The sequence below is a fragment of the Anneissia japonica genome, unplaced genomic scaffold (assembly GCF_011630105.1).
Source record: "Anneissia japonica isolate Jap-2015-1 unplaced genomic scaffold, ASM1163010v1 scaffold288087_len32455_cov130, whole genome shotgun sequence".
In the NCBI taxonomy this organism is placed as follows: Eukaryota; Metazoa; Echinodermata; class Crinoidea; order Comatulida; family Comatulidae; genus Anneissia; species Anneissia japonica.
In genome coordinates, this window is record NW_022707851.1 from 467 (window position 1) to 14,895 (window position 14,429).

Below are 14,429 nucleotides of genomic sequence, written 5' to 3' on the forward strand. Positions count from 1 at the left end.
TCATGAAAATTTTATTAAAAAAAGCTTTTAAAAAATATAAAAAAATCTATAAACAATTTTATAAAAACCATTTATAAATCTATAAAAAAAATCCTATATATCTATAAACATTTTATAGTAAAAGCATCACTAAGAGTTTATTGTATAAAACAATATTTGAGAACCAGTTGTGTTACAGGTGTGCACAAACTAGCATTCTTTGTGATATTGCAGCACCAACTGTCCATAACCATGCCTTTTCTTGTCCGACGGTACCGAGCTAAATTAGTATGAATTATGCCGTTTAACAAATCAAGTATGAAATATTAAATTACAGTACTTGTACTAACATTTTTCGGAGTTTCACTCTTGCTGAAAGATAAAAAAACAAAATGTTTAGAAAGAATAATAATGGTCGAGTTATATACACAGTATGTAAAGCGCATATTATAGAAACCTCTATTAAATGTATTATATCCCTTTGGAATAGGAGTGATATACATAATGTAGCTGTCTGTATTTTGTTCTCTCCTGCTGTCAGGAAATTGTCAAAGTTTCCGACTTTAAACTTGCTCGATTCGGAACTTGCTTTTGTCAGTGATTTTAACTACTTAGGTCATACGTTGGCGCCTGATTTGAAAGATGATACGGATATCAAACGGCAGTACAGGTCATTGTGCATGAGAGCTAACACTCTCTGTAGAACATTCTCAGGATTTTCTAAAAACGTTAAGTGCTTTTGTTTAAAACATATTGTAATAACCTTAATTGTGCCTCTCTTTGGGCAAATTTAAATGTAAAGTCTATGGAAGCATCAAAGGTGTGCTTTAATAATGCGCTGCGTCTGCTCCTAAATAAACCTAGATCATGCAGTGCCAGGGTCATGTTTGTTGAAAATCATCTTTGCTCGTTCTTTGAACTACAACGTAAGGTAGCATACAGCATGATGTGTAGATTGGGGAGGAGTGACAATGTTATTACGAAATGTATATACGAATTTGCTCTTCCATCATCCACTCTCGATTGTAGATGGATGAAATTATTAATAATGTAAAGGTAAAGATTTGCTTTTGTTATTGTTTTTGGTCCTTTCTCGGCCTCTGTTACTAATGTTTGAGCTATGGAGAATATTGAACCCCACCATGTCTTTATTTTCCGAAATAAAGACGAAAATGAAAATAAAAATGAAATGAATGTAGGGGAGAGTGGGTTTGGTTGCATCATTTTTTACATTTTTGGCCACAGCTTGTAAAAATGGGCATTGCTTGGAGTAAAAACTAGCAATATATCTTCTCTAACATTCCATTGAATAGTAAACTACGTTTCACTGGTCCATGTTAATTATTATGGGATGGAGAAGCATTTTGAAAACAATGGTCGGGTGATTCAATCTTCCCCACCGATGGGATTGGTTGAATCACATAGAAGGGTAGGTTGAATCACTGTGTGAAAAGATAACAAATACAAATAAATTTCTAATAATACAATCACAGTGTTTATTTACAATACTAAAGAACATTCAGATATTTATATTCAACCAAAATTTCAATTAAAAATTGGAAAAATCCATAAAAACCAGACCTCTGCGAGGGCCAAGGTTCCTATGCGGGCATTCGTAAAATATTGCACTACTGCATTTTAGATGATGTAGACATGGTTTAAGAATTGGGGGCGCTGCATTCAAGCTGTTAATAATTATAAATACTTAGGTGTTTGGTTTGATCGTCCACTTACCTGGAATTGCCAAGTTGACAAACTCTGTACAAAGGTTAGCGGCAGAATTGCCCTTCTCTGTAGATTGAGTCATTATCTGGATACTAGTTCTTTAAATTTACTTTATAAGTCTTTGATTATACCTTTGTTTGATTATTGTGACTTAGTTTGGGGAAACTGTGGGAAGGCTTTGGAAGACAAGCATCAAAAGCTGCAAAATACGGCTGATTCGAGTGATTCTTAAAGCTGATAATCGTTCAAATCTAATTAGAATGCATTTATCTCTCGGTTGGTCCTTCCTATGTGAAAGAAGAAATAATCATTTACTTACTTCAGTTAAAAAAATGCTTGAGTGGCAGAGTCCCTACTCACCTTAATTGTTTTACTCTATTAAGAGATGTACATAGCTATCTACCAGATCCAGTTTTACTGGTAATTTACTTTTACCAAAAGCTAGAACTGAATCTGGTAGAAGAAGATTTTCTTTCAGGGGTTCTATTGTTTGGAACTCTAAGGACTAGATGGTGTAATGCATGCTCCATATATCGGGGTGCGCGCCCTCGTGTCGGGATTCGGTGCTTCGGCATTGGCTGTGTCATCATCAGGCATTGTGTCGGGAATCAGTGTTTCGGCATTGATTGTGTTGTCATCGGGAATAGTCAATTCTTGATGGTGACGCGGCTGGTGTCGGGATTTTGGGTCCCGGCGCGGTGGCGTGCGTTTCTGTGCTTGGAGTATGTATTATACTGTCTTATCTGAGTTTTATCAGTGAACCTTTCGGTCTTAGGACTAGGATTTTTTTAACTTTTTATATTTATATTTTTTTACATATCTATTTATATATTTTTACTTTCTAATTTTTTGGTGTCTTTTTTACTTTCTATTGTTAGGACTTTTTTTTAATTTTCTCCATTAATTTTATCTGTGTGTATACTGGGCACTCTGGAAGAACAGTCTTTTTGACTGAAGAGTCCACCCAGTATAAAGAACAAATAAGAAGAAGAAGGCAACTAACGAGGGAGTGCTCGTGTTCGGAACTTCGTGATTGATATTCGGGGGGTGTCATTACTGCTCACAAAAAAAGTCTACAGGTCTTTATGTATAATCGTTGTCATATTTCAAGAAAAAAATTAGGGAAAAGGTTATGTACTTGTACGTCAACTCTGCGTCGATAGCTTCCGTTTTCGAATAAACATCTACTTCCTTAAATAATCTTATGGTACGGTAGTTTACCGAACAAGCCAATCGGCTTTTCTCGACAGTAGCGCGTTTACGCTCCTGGCGGCGTACAAAGAATCAAACTAATTAGGAGCGGTGACTGACCATGTGTCTGATTCTTATAATGGAGTATCATGCCAACGTGGTGGGAACCTACTTGCGAAACGTTTCTTTTACTAGGCAACTTACAGTACTGGGAAACGTTTGTTACTAGGCAACTTACAGTACTGGGAAATTTAGTATTGTTGCCTATTTCGGGATGGATCGGGTGGATTAATTTTATCTTCTTAATCGTTAAATATTTCACTGACTCGGTCGGAACTGAGCCAACAATGGTTTCACTCTACCGTACTGTACACACGTTAGTCTATTATCCGATCCCTGATACATGGTGTTCTTGCTCCCATGGAAACACAAATGAATGTCCGTGGAACACAACACAATTCTATTCTGTCTGCTTTAGAACCTTATCCAAACTGCAGTAGTATAAAATTGATGTTTTTGGAGTACAGATAAAGTTTTATATCCATACCAGCCAGGAAAGTCCCTGGAGTCCGATCCATCACATTTAAGACAGTTTGGACAACGAGAGTACATAACATTCCATAAATGTTTTCCTCTTATCATACAGTTTACTAGTCTTTTCAAGAGTAGGGGGTATTGTCTCTCATTAGTATGGCTTTAATATTTGTCAAAATAGAAATCTATGAAATAGGGCACAACAAAAGATCCAGATTAGCTTGGGTACGGACGCACAAAACAAACAGATGTCTGGAAAGCCACGTTTGCCTATTTACCAAAAAACTGCGTAACATACTAGTAACGTACGGTACATGCTAATACACACGACCAGGATTTTAAAAGTTCCTAGAGTTGCAAGCATAGGAACCAAAAAATATATTTTACAAAGTACATATAAAAAAAGCAGCAAGGATATATTTTAAATTTCTTTGTATTAATTGCATGTACCAGTATAATATAATAACTCTTATTTCATTTGGAATTAGTTGATTTGTTTTAGTTAGACAACACATTCATACATTAAAATGTTTATAAATACATATTTAATACTAGTATTAAGAATGACTAAATATATACTGTATACCGGTTAAGTTATGCTATGGTATATCACTCTTGTGCCTGATTAATTTATATTTAAACCGACTTGCTCAGTAGTTTTAAGTTTTCACTTCAGTCTGTCTCTTTAAAACATTTTAGACATCTAATAGCAATGTTCTTGCTCCCGGTTTAAATGTTTCTGGGTGTTCCATCTGTCTATCTTTCTGTTAGGGTTTCTCGGCAGGATCAGTAACCCTGATTGTAAACTGTACATTTTCTGAAAAAGCAATAGCAATTATTTATATTATACATTGCAATTTTTACATTCAAAAAAATATGCAAGTAAATTAGTAAAAAAAAAATAAAAATACAAAAATTCTTCTATAGGTCTATCAACCTTGTATTAATTAAAAAAAAAAAAAATCATATTTTGATATAATAATGCTGCCTAACCCGAGGGCAAGCACTAGCAATTATTTTGTATTTGGAGGCTCGATATTCTATAATAATTAGGCCTAGGCCAATATATAATATATATTTTGTGGTGTGTGTGAAGAAGTACATTTAATAAAATATATTATTTATTGGTTAATAATAATTATACGCGAATCTGCATAAAATTACAATGATAATAACATGAGAACTGTCTAGTTGATATCTAGCCTGATAAAAGGTCTAGGCTTAGGCCTAGAGGATACCTAGTATGATAAGATAAGGTCCTAGGCCTAGAGGGGTTGACAGGGCTACATTTGGGTGTCAGTAAAAAATGAAACAACCTAGCCTAGAAGAATTTATCTTATAGTTTACCCTAATGTGTTGGTTTCAAAACTCAACTTTGTTTTTGGTTAAACATGCACCATAAAGTAATAAAACGATAATGTTTAAAAACTCAAAAATTTACATACTGGCCTAAAAATGGTTAGTTTTTCAGGAAAATACCTCAACACAGGCCTATCGCTCTGATTTTCGGCAAGCAGCGAGAGCAATGATGTTACTCGATTGCAAGGCCTATCAACCGATTTCATCCCAATTATATTTTTTGAATTATATGGACTGATGCAACCAACCCGCAATGCAACCAACCCCACTCTGCCACTGTGTGTTTAGATCCTTTTCTAATTGTTCGATGTATGTAGTCAAGGCCGTCCTTGCTTCCTTTTCCCATGAATTGGTTCCCAAAAGAGAACCTTGACATAACTTCATTCTGACTTCTGTAGTAATGTCCAGCAAGTGCTAACCTTCGTGCCCTCAAAGTTCTTGATATACAGGGGAAATATCTCCATACATAATATGTTGTTTATAGTTGATATTCAAGGCGTGTCTGAGTAATCTTGTATAGCAACCATTAAGTCCTATATCTCAAGAATCTGTTCATTTATCTTTTTATAGAAATTCCAATATGCAATACCGTATACTGGCGTAAATGCGACCCGTGTATTAGACGACCCCCGGGTTTTAGAAGATTTTTGGTTGATATTTGTATGTCGGGTGAATTCCTATTTTTTGTGGCCCTGATACTGCATCTAGTTGGCTAAATGGAGGAGCCAAATGCAAGGGTAATCTTCCAAATAATACTATTTTACACTGTTAATTCTGAGGAGTTATTGTAGCTCCCCCTGTGGAGAAGTTATAACCCCCAAAGGGGGAGTTATTTTAACTCCTTAAATGGTATTAAAGTAACTCCTTAGGGGAGTAAACCTTAAGTTTACTCTCATTTCACTCCAAACTTATACAAGGTTATAATTTTGGAGTAATTTTACTCCAGTATTTGGGTTGCTGGAGTTGAATTAACTTCCTGTTTAGAGTAAAACAAGCAGAATTAAAATACATTGCAGGTTGGGGTCCATGGCTATATGGAAAAAAGGATTAGCCTTTATCTGGTGATTAATCTCTTAGGTTTTCACACCTACACATAAGCAATCCTTGACTGATGCACATTTATTTTATAATGTTATGCCATAAATTATATAGTGGGCTACGAATAATGTTTTATTTCATGATTTTGAACATTTTCACGCTTTTCCCGTTAAAATTGGCCAAGTACTTACGAAGATATGATATTAATCATTGTTTTTGGTAAGGTTTTGGTCAGCTATTTGATATAATACCCTACACCCCTCTGCTGATAACCATTCAAGCAAGGCCTGACTTACCAGCTAGACAGAGAAACGTGGTACGAAATGAATAGAAAAGCGTTCATGACGTGGAACGATGTTTTGAGGCGATAGGTCTAAGCCTAGGTATTTTACACAGTTTTGAAGAAGATGGAATTGTTTAATTAAGGAAAGTGTTCGTTCTGATTGACACATTTTTACCAGAATAGCAATGGGTCAAAACAGCAATGAACCAAATAATAATAATAATAATAATAATAATAATAATAATAATAATAATAATAATAATAATAATATTGGGCGAAACACAATATAAAAGCAGTAGACATTTAAATAATTTAAAATTTAAAATAGTGACAAAATGATTATATAATGACATTAACTAAAAATAATAATAATGAAACAGTACAGTAGTAGTAATAATAATAATAAGAAGAAATAGGCCTTATAACAATATAACAAAATACAAATTAAATAATAAAAATAAACACAATAATATCAGTGAACGTTCAAATAAATAAAACTTTAAATTACAGACAAAAAAAAATATAGTAGCGGCCTAGCAGCAATGCATGGATAAGGTGATCCGTGGGTATAAATAATATTATAAATAGTACTAGGCCTAGGTAATAGCTTAGCCTAGTTAGCTCTAGTAGTAGTAGGTCTAGGCATAGGAGGATAGGAAAAGGAGGATAGGCCTTTTCCACGAATTATCGGTATACATTTTGAAGTGATGACAAACATTGTGAAACAGCGGTGCGTAGCCAATAGAAATAAGATAAGCTTTTGGGCTGATTTTCTGACATCATGTTATTTAAAATATTATAACTCCATAACGGGGCGTCGTATCCAAAATATTTTTCCAGCAAAATGTTATTAAAAGACTAGTCTACACCACTATATGATTTAAAAAAATATTGAAAAATTTTTGTGACCTTTGAAATCAAGATGGAAAAGTGTCTTAAATAGGCCTATGCATTACAGTGCAGTAGCATAGTACAGTACTTTCGTGTTACTGTTCCAGGTACCGATAATATTTAGATTTCTCTTATTATAAAGTACAAGTTATGTTTTATAAAGAAGTATAGTATCTGTCTCTTATACACAGGATATTCTCATATGCTAACTAAAACAATGCTAGTCCAGAGTACTAGTACTACTGCAAATTAAATTTTTGTATAGACTTAATTTATGTTTATTGTTTTTTATGCAAGTTAGGATTGTTATTATGTTATTGTCAGTTTGTTTTTATGTACCTATCATGCTCACTTGTTATTTCCTATGCATGTAATGCAATAGGAACTGTTGTAATCACTCTTGCTATTTCCTATGTTTTTTATTGTGTGTAGTGTGTATGTGTGTGTGTAGACATTTATGCAAATGCGCATGCGTCAAAGAAAAGTTTTCCGACATTTTGTTTTACATCGCGATGCGAAGATCGATGTGAAGTTTCTGCAGAGTTCAGTCAGGGCTCATGCTAACCGGCCGGAATGTTGGCATGGATGAAACTATTTTGGTTTTACGGCAAAAAAATCATCTGCTGTAGGCATAGGTATTTTGAAGAAGGCCTAAAATAAAACTAAAATGTTTTAATACTTGCTGAAATACATCGTCTAGATGTGTATAAGAGACAGTAATTGATGTGAAGAAAAGCGGCAATCCCCTCAAAGCCCTGCACAGTCTGGCCCCAATGCTTAAGAAAGAGGGACGGGCATTTCGCACCTGAACATGTTTGGCTACCTTTACTTTTACCTTTACTGTGAATGGATGGTGATTAACATATATACATACTTATGTATATATACACACATATACATATATACATACTTATATATATATACACATATATATACATAATATATAGACATATACGTATATATATATACATAATATACATACTTATATATATATACATACTTATATATACATACTTATATATCTACATATATACACATCTATATACACACATATACATACTTATATATATACATACTTATATATACATATATATACATATATATACATACACATATATATACATATATATATACATATATACATACTTATATATATACATATATACACATACTTACATATATACTTATATAGGCCTATATATATATACATACATATATGTATTATAATATATATACATACTTATATATATTATATATATACATACTTATATATATACATATACATACTTATATATACGTATATATATTTATATATACATACTTATATATATACATATATACACACACATAAACATATATATATACATACATATGTATATATTTACGTATATGTATATATATATATATATCAATATATATGTATGTATATATATATAAATATAATATATATACGTATATATACACATATATGTATATATATATACATATATATATATATATATATATATATACACGTATATATACTTCTAAAAGTCGTGTGTCATGCATAGGAACGTTGACGCCTGCAAGGCTCTGGTGTTTTGTTTTTCCTATTTGCAGCAGACTTAAATTTATGAAAGGGAAAATGAAAGGATGGATTCAACTGTGCGTGAACTCTTGAGTGTTCCCCAGTATTTGTTAAATGTGTATTTGATGACATTTCGTGTATGTTGGACTAAAAACATTGTTTTGTTCACAGTAATCATTGAACATATAGCTTGCTATCAGTCAATCATGTCTTAAATGTATAGTTCTATGAATCGTTAACAAACAATTATTTAACATTATTTTGTAGTTAATTCCAGTAAACAATGTCATCACAAATAACTTAAAGCTGTTTACTTGAAATAAAGTTTATCTACTTTCACTCAATAGACTTTTTAATATATAGCACTTTCTACACTATTGTTTTCTGAAGTTTCATTTCCTTCAAAATTTTGTTTAAGATGTATGATTTTTTTTTTTGTGTGTTTAATTAGAAATGTTTAATTTCATGTTGAGTATCTGGGTTGCCCTCCATCGACAATAATTATTAGGAAAAAGTTAACTATAAGTATGAAATATCTTAGTGAAATTTTAATAACTTCCTAATACATGCAGTTGTGTATCGAGGATTTTTTCTGGGTGGGTCGTGATCATATTTTTTTGGACCTTTTGATAATGAAATAACAGCAAGATGTGATTAAAATATCAATACAATTTGCTTGAAGCAGATGGCAGGCTCAGTTAAAAAATTTATGGAATTGAGATAGATTACAGTATGTTGCACAATTGGCAAAGTTTTTGGACTCATTGTTGGTACCTCATCAATGATTTTTTATTTATGTCATTGTGAAAAGCCCCTAGAAGAAAATGTCTGGAAAAAATGCGAACCTTTGAAATTTTTGGGGGTCGTACGACCTTCCCGACCCCCCTTGCATACACCCATGACATGAAAATATTGCAAGAAGTGATTTAATCAGTCAATTTAATGGGTGCTACAAACCATCACTACAGTATTTTGTTTTTCTAATTACATCATATGCTATATATTGGGTAATTCCATGGTAACTGACATTACATTTCATCCTTTATTATATTCACATAATTACCCACTTTAAATTAAAACCATAGAAAAATGTTACAATTGATGGTGCTAGCCACAAAAACCAATAATTAAAAAAAATATCGAAAAAAAAATATGTTGAAGAAACACACAAAACATGACTTGTATGCCATGAAATACTTTATTAGTATACTAGAAGTACAGTACAGTTAATTATTACAAATTTGTTAAATTGTTTGTAAAATAGTATTGACACTGGTGACTGATTTTTTTTTGTAGTCGAATTAACCATAATGATTATGCTATTTAGTATTTTGTGTTTGTCACAATACATTGAATTAATTCAGGTTACCTCCTAATTAGTTGTATACATAAAAAATATATTTAGTGTGTGTGTAATTTAATCAAACAATCGTGAGTACACAGTGCTACACACAACCAACTACTGTACGATATTTTTTATGTGCTATTTTGCATTTGTCTCAAAATATTGAGATTAGTTAAATATTAATCTCCTAATGAACTAATAATAACCTCCTAAATTGTATACATATAATTATATTTAATGATTGTGATTAAAATCAACCTATTATGGGTAATCTGTGCTACAACCAACCAATGATAGTGTTATTCTTTGTTTGTCGGAATATATTGCGATCATAAAAAGCCTGAGGAATATATATATAATTTACACAATATAATTTATTGTGTTCTACTGTCTAACTCAACGTTTCCGCATCATTATTTTCTGTCTTATTTACTGTATAATGATGCGGAAACGTTGAGTTAGACAGTAGAACACAATATAATTTATTGTGTTCTACTGTCTAACTCAACGTTTCCGCATCATTGTTTGTAGTACTGATTTTTCTAAGACACAAAAAAAGTTTTTAAGAGATACAGTTTGGAATATTTTAATATAAGGAGGCATAACCACCCTATATTCTACCTTTCCATTAGTACAGGTACACTTTGCTTCAAGTTAAATAATAATCTTATAATGAATTTTTAATAATGTCCTAATTTCATAGGCAAAATATTTGCATTTGGCTTTAAAGTTAAATAATGGTATCCTAATGAAATTTTAATAATCTTCTAATTAGCTGTATACACATAAAAAATGTTTTTTAGTGATTGTAATTAAATCTACCAAGTACAGGTACTTAATGTTACAAACAACCCAATACAATAATATTGCAATTATGTGTATACAATTTAATTATTTACTAGTGCAGCAAGAATGCCTTTTTAGCTGTATATACATAAAAAAATGTGATTGTAATTTAATCAGCCAAATAATGTAAAGGCACTTGGCTTTAAAGTTAAAAAATAATATCACAATGATTTTTTAATAATGTCCTAATTAGCTGTATATACACACAAAATGTTTTTAGTGATTGTAATTTCATCAGCCAATAGGCACTTTAAAGTTAAATTATGATATCCTAATGAAATTTTAACAATCTCCTAATTACTGTAGCTGTATATACATAAACATTTTTTTAGTAATTGTAATTTAATCAGCCAAGTATAGGTAAACAAGGCTTCAAGTTAAATAATAATCTCATAACGAATTTTTAATAATGTCCTAATTATCTGTATATATATATAAAAAAATGTTTTTTAGTGATTGTAATTTAATCAGCAAAATACTGTATAGGCGCTTGGCTTTAAAGTTAAAAATTTTTTATGTATATACATAAAAAAATGTTTTTTAGTGATTGTAATTTAATCAGCAAAATACTGTATAGGCGCTTGGCTTTAAAGTTAAATAATAATATCACAATGATTTTTTAATAATGTCCTAATTAGCTGTATATACATAAGATATTTTTAGTGATTGTAATTTCATAGGCCAAATATTGGCATTTGGCTTTAAAGTTAAATAATGATATCCTAATGAAATTTTAATAATCTTCTAATTAGCTGTATACACTTAAAAAATGTTTTTTAGTGATTGTAATTTTATCTGCCAAGTACAGGTACTTAATGCTACAAACAACCCAGTGCAATAATATTGTAATTATGTGTATGCAATTTAATTATATAATAGTGCAGCAAGAATGCCTTATTTTTATTTATTTTTTTTACATTATGTTGGTTTCCAGCATATCATATGTATTCATTCCAGCATTTTTATTCATGATTGGCAATGTGTTGTATATTTGTATATTTTAGTAATCAGTTACACTATATGTAAATAGTTTATTGTGTAAATCATATTTAAATAATAATAGAAATTTAGAACCTGAAACTTGTTGCTTTGTTTGTACATGGCGTCTCTAAACAATAAGTTCCAGAAAGGCTGCATGGATTGCAGTATATTTTTCTTTAATGTTTGTTTACATGTTTTTGGAGAAGCTTTTTTAACTACCAAAAATTTTTTTATATATAATTTGACATACAAAAGAAACAATTCAAATTTTCACAAAAATTATTTCTTTTATTTATTTTAGGACAAAAACAAAAACAGACAATACAAAATAAGCAAGACTAGGCTTCAATAGCTAGCTGCCAGCGATTTAAAGCTTAAAATAATAAAACAAAAAAATTCATAGTCAGCTAGCTGCCAGGGCTTCTCTTTAGAGATTATGCTCAACAGATAAATCCCCATTGGAAACATGTCATGCGCAGAAACCAAAAGCTCCACGGAATTGTTCAAGCGGAACTCTCAGCAAAAGTAGATTATAAAGATGTGGGTTAGGAAAAAAGTCCTGAGAAGGTCCATGAAACCATTCATGCGTTAACTCAAACATATAAAGATGTGGGGTGAATCACTCATGCGGAACTCTGCTATCCAAATTGTTGGCTCATTGTGTGCACTGTAGCGTGTACCTAAATACAACGGCGGGGTAAAATTAGATGTAACAGCAGTAACCGAAAGGTCCACTGATTAATCTCAGATAAGAAAGCATACTCCAAGTATTGAAATACACGCCATCGTGTTGGGATTCAATATTTCGACATTAATTATGTCATCATCAGGATGTAACAGCAGTATGTTCCACTAACTTAAATTTCGTACTCGGTAAAATGTGTTATACCGAGCCGATTTTTATCATTCAAAAGTCGTTATGAGGTGCTAGTTAATGTTTAATAATATTTTTGGAAAGAAAATAGTGAAATTATGTCTTTAAATAGAAGTTCATATGCACCAGCCAAATATAGTAGAATTTATCAGTGAGATTAATCTGTGAATAAACAATTTTAATTACTTGTGTGATTATAAAGATGTGGGTAACCCACATCTTTATATACGACTTTTCATGGACCTCGACCTGCTATGAACCCATCCACAGAGAGTTAAATTGATCCTATCGCATGAATTATAGCAGAGTTAAATTAACCCATCCACAGACAGAAAGTTGATCCTATCGTAATGCATAATGGCACTAGAGTTAAAATAACCCATCCATAAATTATCCTATCACAAAGCATAATGGGAGAGCCCGCGTTATTCGAGAAAAAAGTTTAGTGTCGCCATTTTCTGTGTCTCGATGATGTTGAACAAAAATGAAGATTTTAATTGATTTTTTTCGTTTTTTTATTGGATTGTGTTTGAAGGTATGTACACAATAACACTGTATTCTTCTGAATATTCACGTTAAATTATTTTACTCTAATTTAGGTCTAGATTCTGTGTAGAAAGAGGCATGGATAGAAGTGGTTGGAGCATTGGTTGTGGTTTGGACTCCCAACCTCGAGGTCGGGGGTTCAAAACTCTCGCTGTGCAAGTCGCTTGTGTCCTTGGGCAAGGCACTTTATCTACGGTTGTCTCTCTCCACCCAGGAGTAAAAGTGGGTACCTGGTAGGTTCAAACACAGCCTGCGCTGAATACAGCTGCAACATTATGGAATTCCCCTATGGGGCTTGAGTGTGTGTTCCATATGTGCTTGATCCAGTGATCCGGGGTAGTAATGTTCAGCGCATAGAGAAGTTTGATATGCGCTATATAAGTATACAATAATAATAATAATAATAATAATAATAATGGCCTAGGCCCCTATGCCAGACTGTTGTTGTACCGTAGTAGTAGTAGTAGTAGTAGTGGCCTGCGCGGAGAATTGCCTATATCCGGCGCACAAAAATGTGACATAGAGCCTAGGCCTAGAAGAAATCCGTCGGCGCATTTCGAAAATTAAGTTCCGCGCAGATTTTGCCAAAAATTATGCTTTTGACCAAACCTAGGCCCTATATCCTAGGTTTAATAATATAATTAATATAATAATATAGTATAATATAGCCTATTAGGCCTATCCAATGAGCCCAAAATCCGGCCTAAAATGATGCAATTGCTTTAAATTATGCAGCAATTTACGATTCCGCGCACCTATTTTCTAGCGAAATTTGAGCTGATTTTTGAGATACTGTATGCCTATGCCTATCCTAGGCTCTGTGCAATCAAGAAATCTTTGCAGTAGTACTATTAAGTATGACCTAGCCATTGGCCTAGCCTAGGGCCTAGGCCTGCACTGGCTAGGGGTAATAGGCCTACTCTTAGTCTAGGCAGTTCTACTACTCTAGCAGGCCTAGGCTAGATGCTAGTTTGTAGGCTAGGCTACTACAAACAATCTAAAAAAAATATACCCTCAGGCCAAGGGCTAGACATAGCCTATGCACTGTCTGTAGGGCAAGGGTAATCCTAATTCCATAATTATATAATAATATTATAATATTATTATATTATATTATAAGCCAGAGGCTTATATCTTAATTATATTTCATTAATTTATATTTTTTCAAATGTAAATTCTTAAAGTTAAAACGTTTTAAATTAATTTTTAAAATTGATGATATATTTTCTACATATTTATTTTTAGGTAATTGGTTTTTGTGTTTAATTTT

General features: G+C 32.2%; 1 long non-coding RNA gene across 3 annotated transcripts in view; it reads left to right on the forward strand.

Moving 5' to 3' along the window:
* The first annotated feature begins 2,729 nt into the window (after positions 1-2,729).
* The window catches only part of LOC117106453, a 20,419-nt gene continuing 8,719 nt past the window's right edge, over positions 2,730-14,429 (forward strand). The window contains exon 1 of one of the 3 annotated variants that reach the window (XR_004445072.1): positions 2,730-2,783. This is a non-coding gene — a long non-coding RNA (uncharacterized LOC117106453). Of the gene's footprint in view, positions 2,784-12,582; positions 13,149-14,429 lie in introns of those variants that run through there. The other 2 variants (XR_004445070.1, XR_004445071.1) reach the window with 2 other exon arrangements.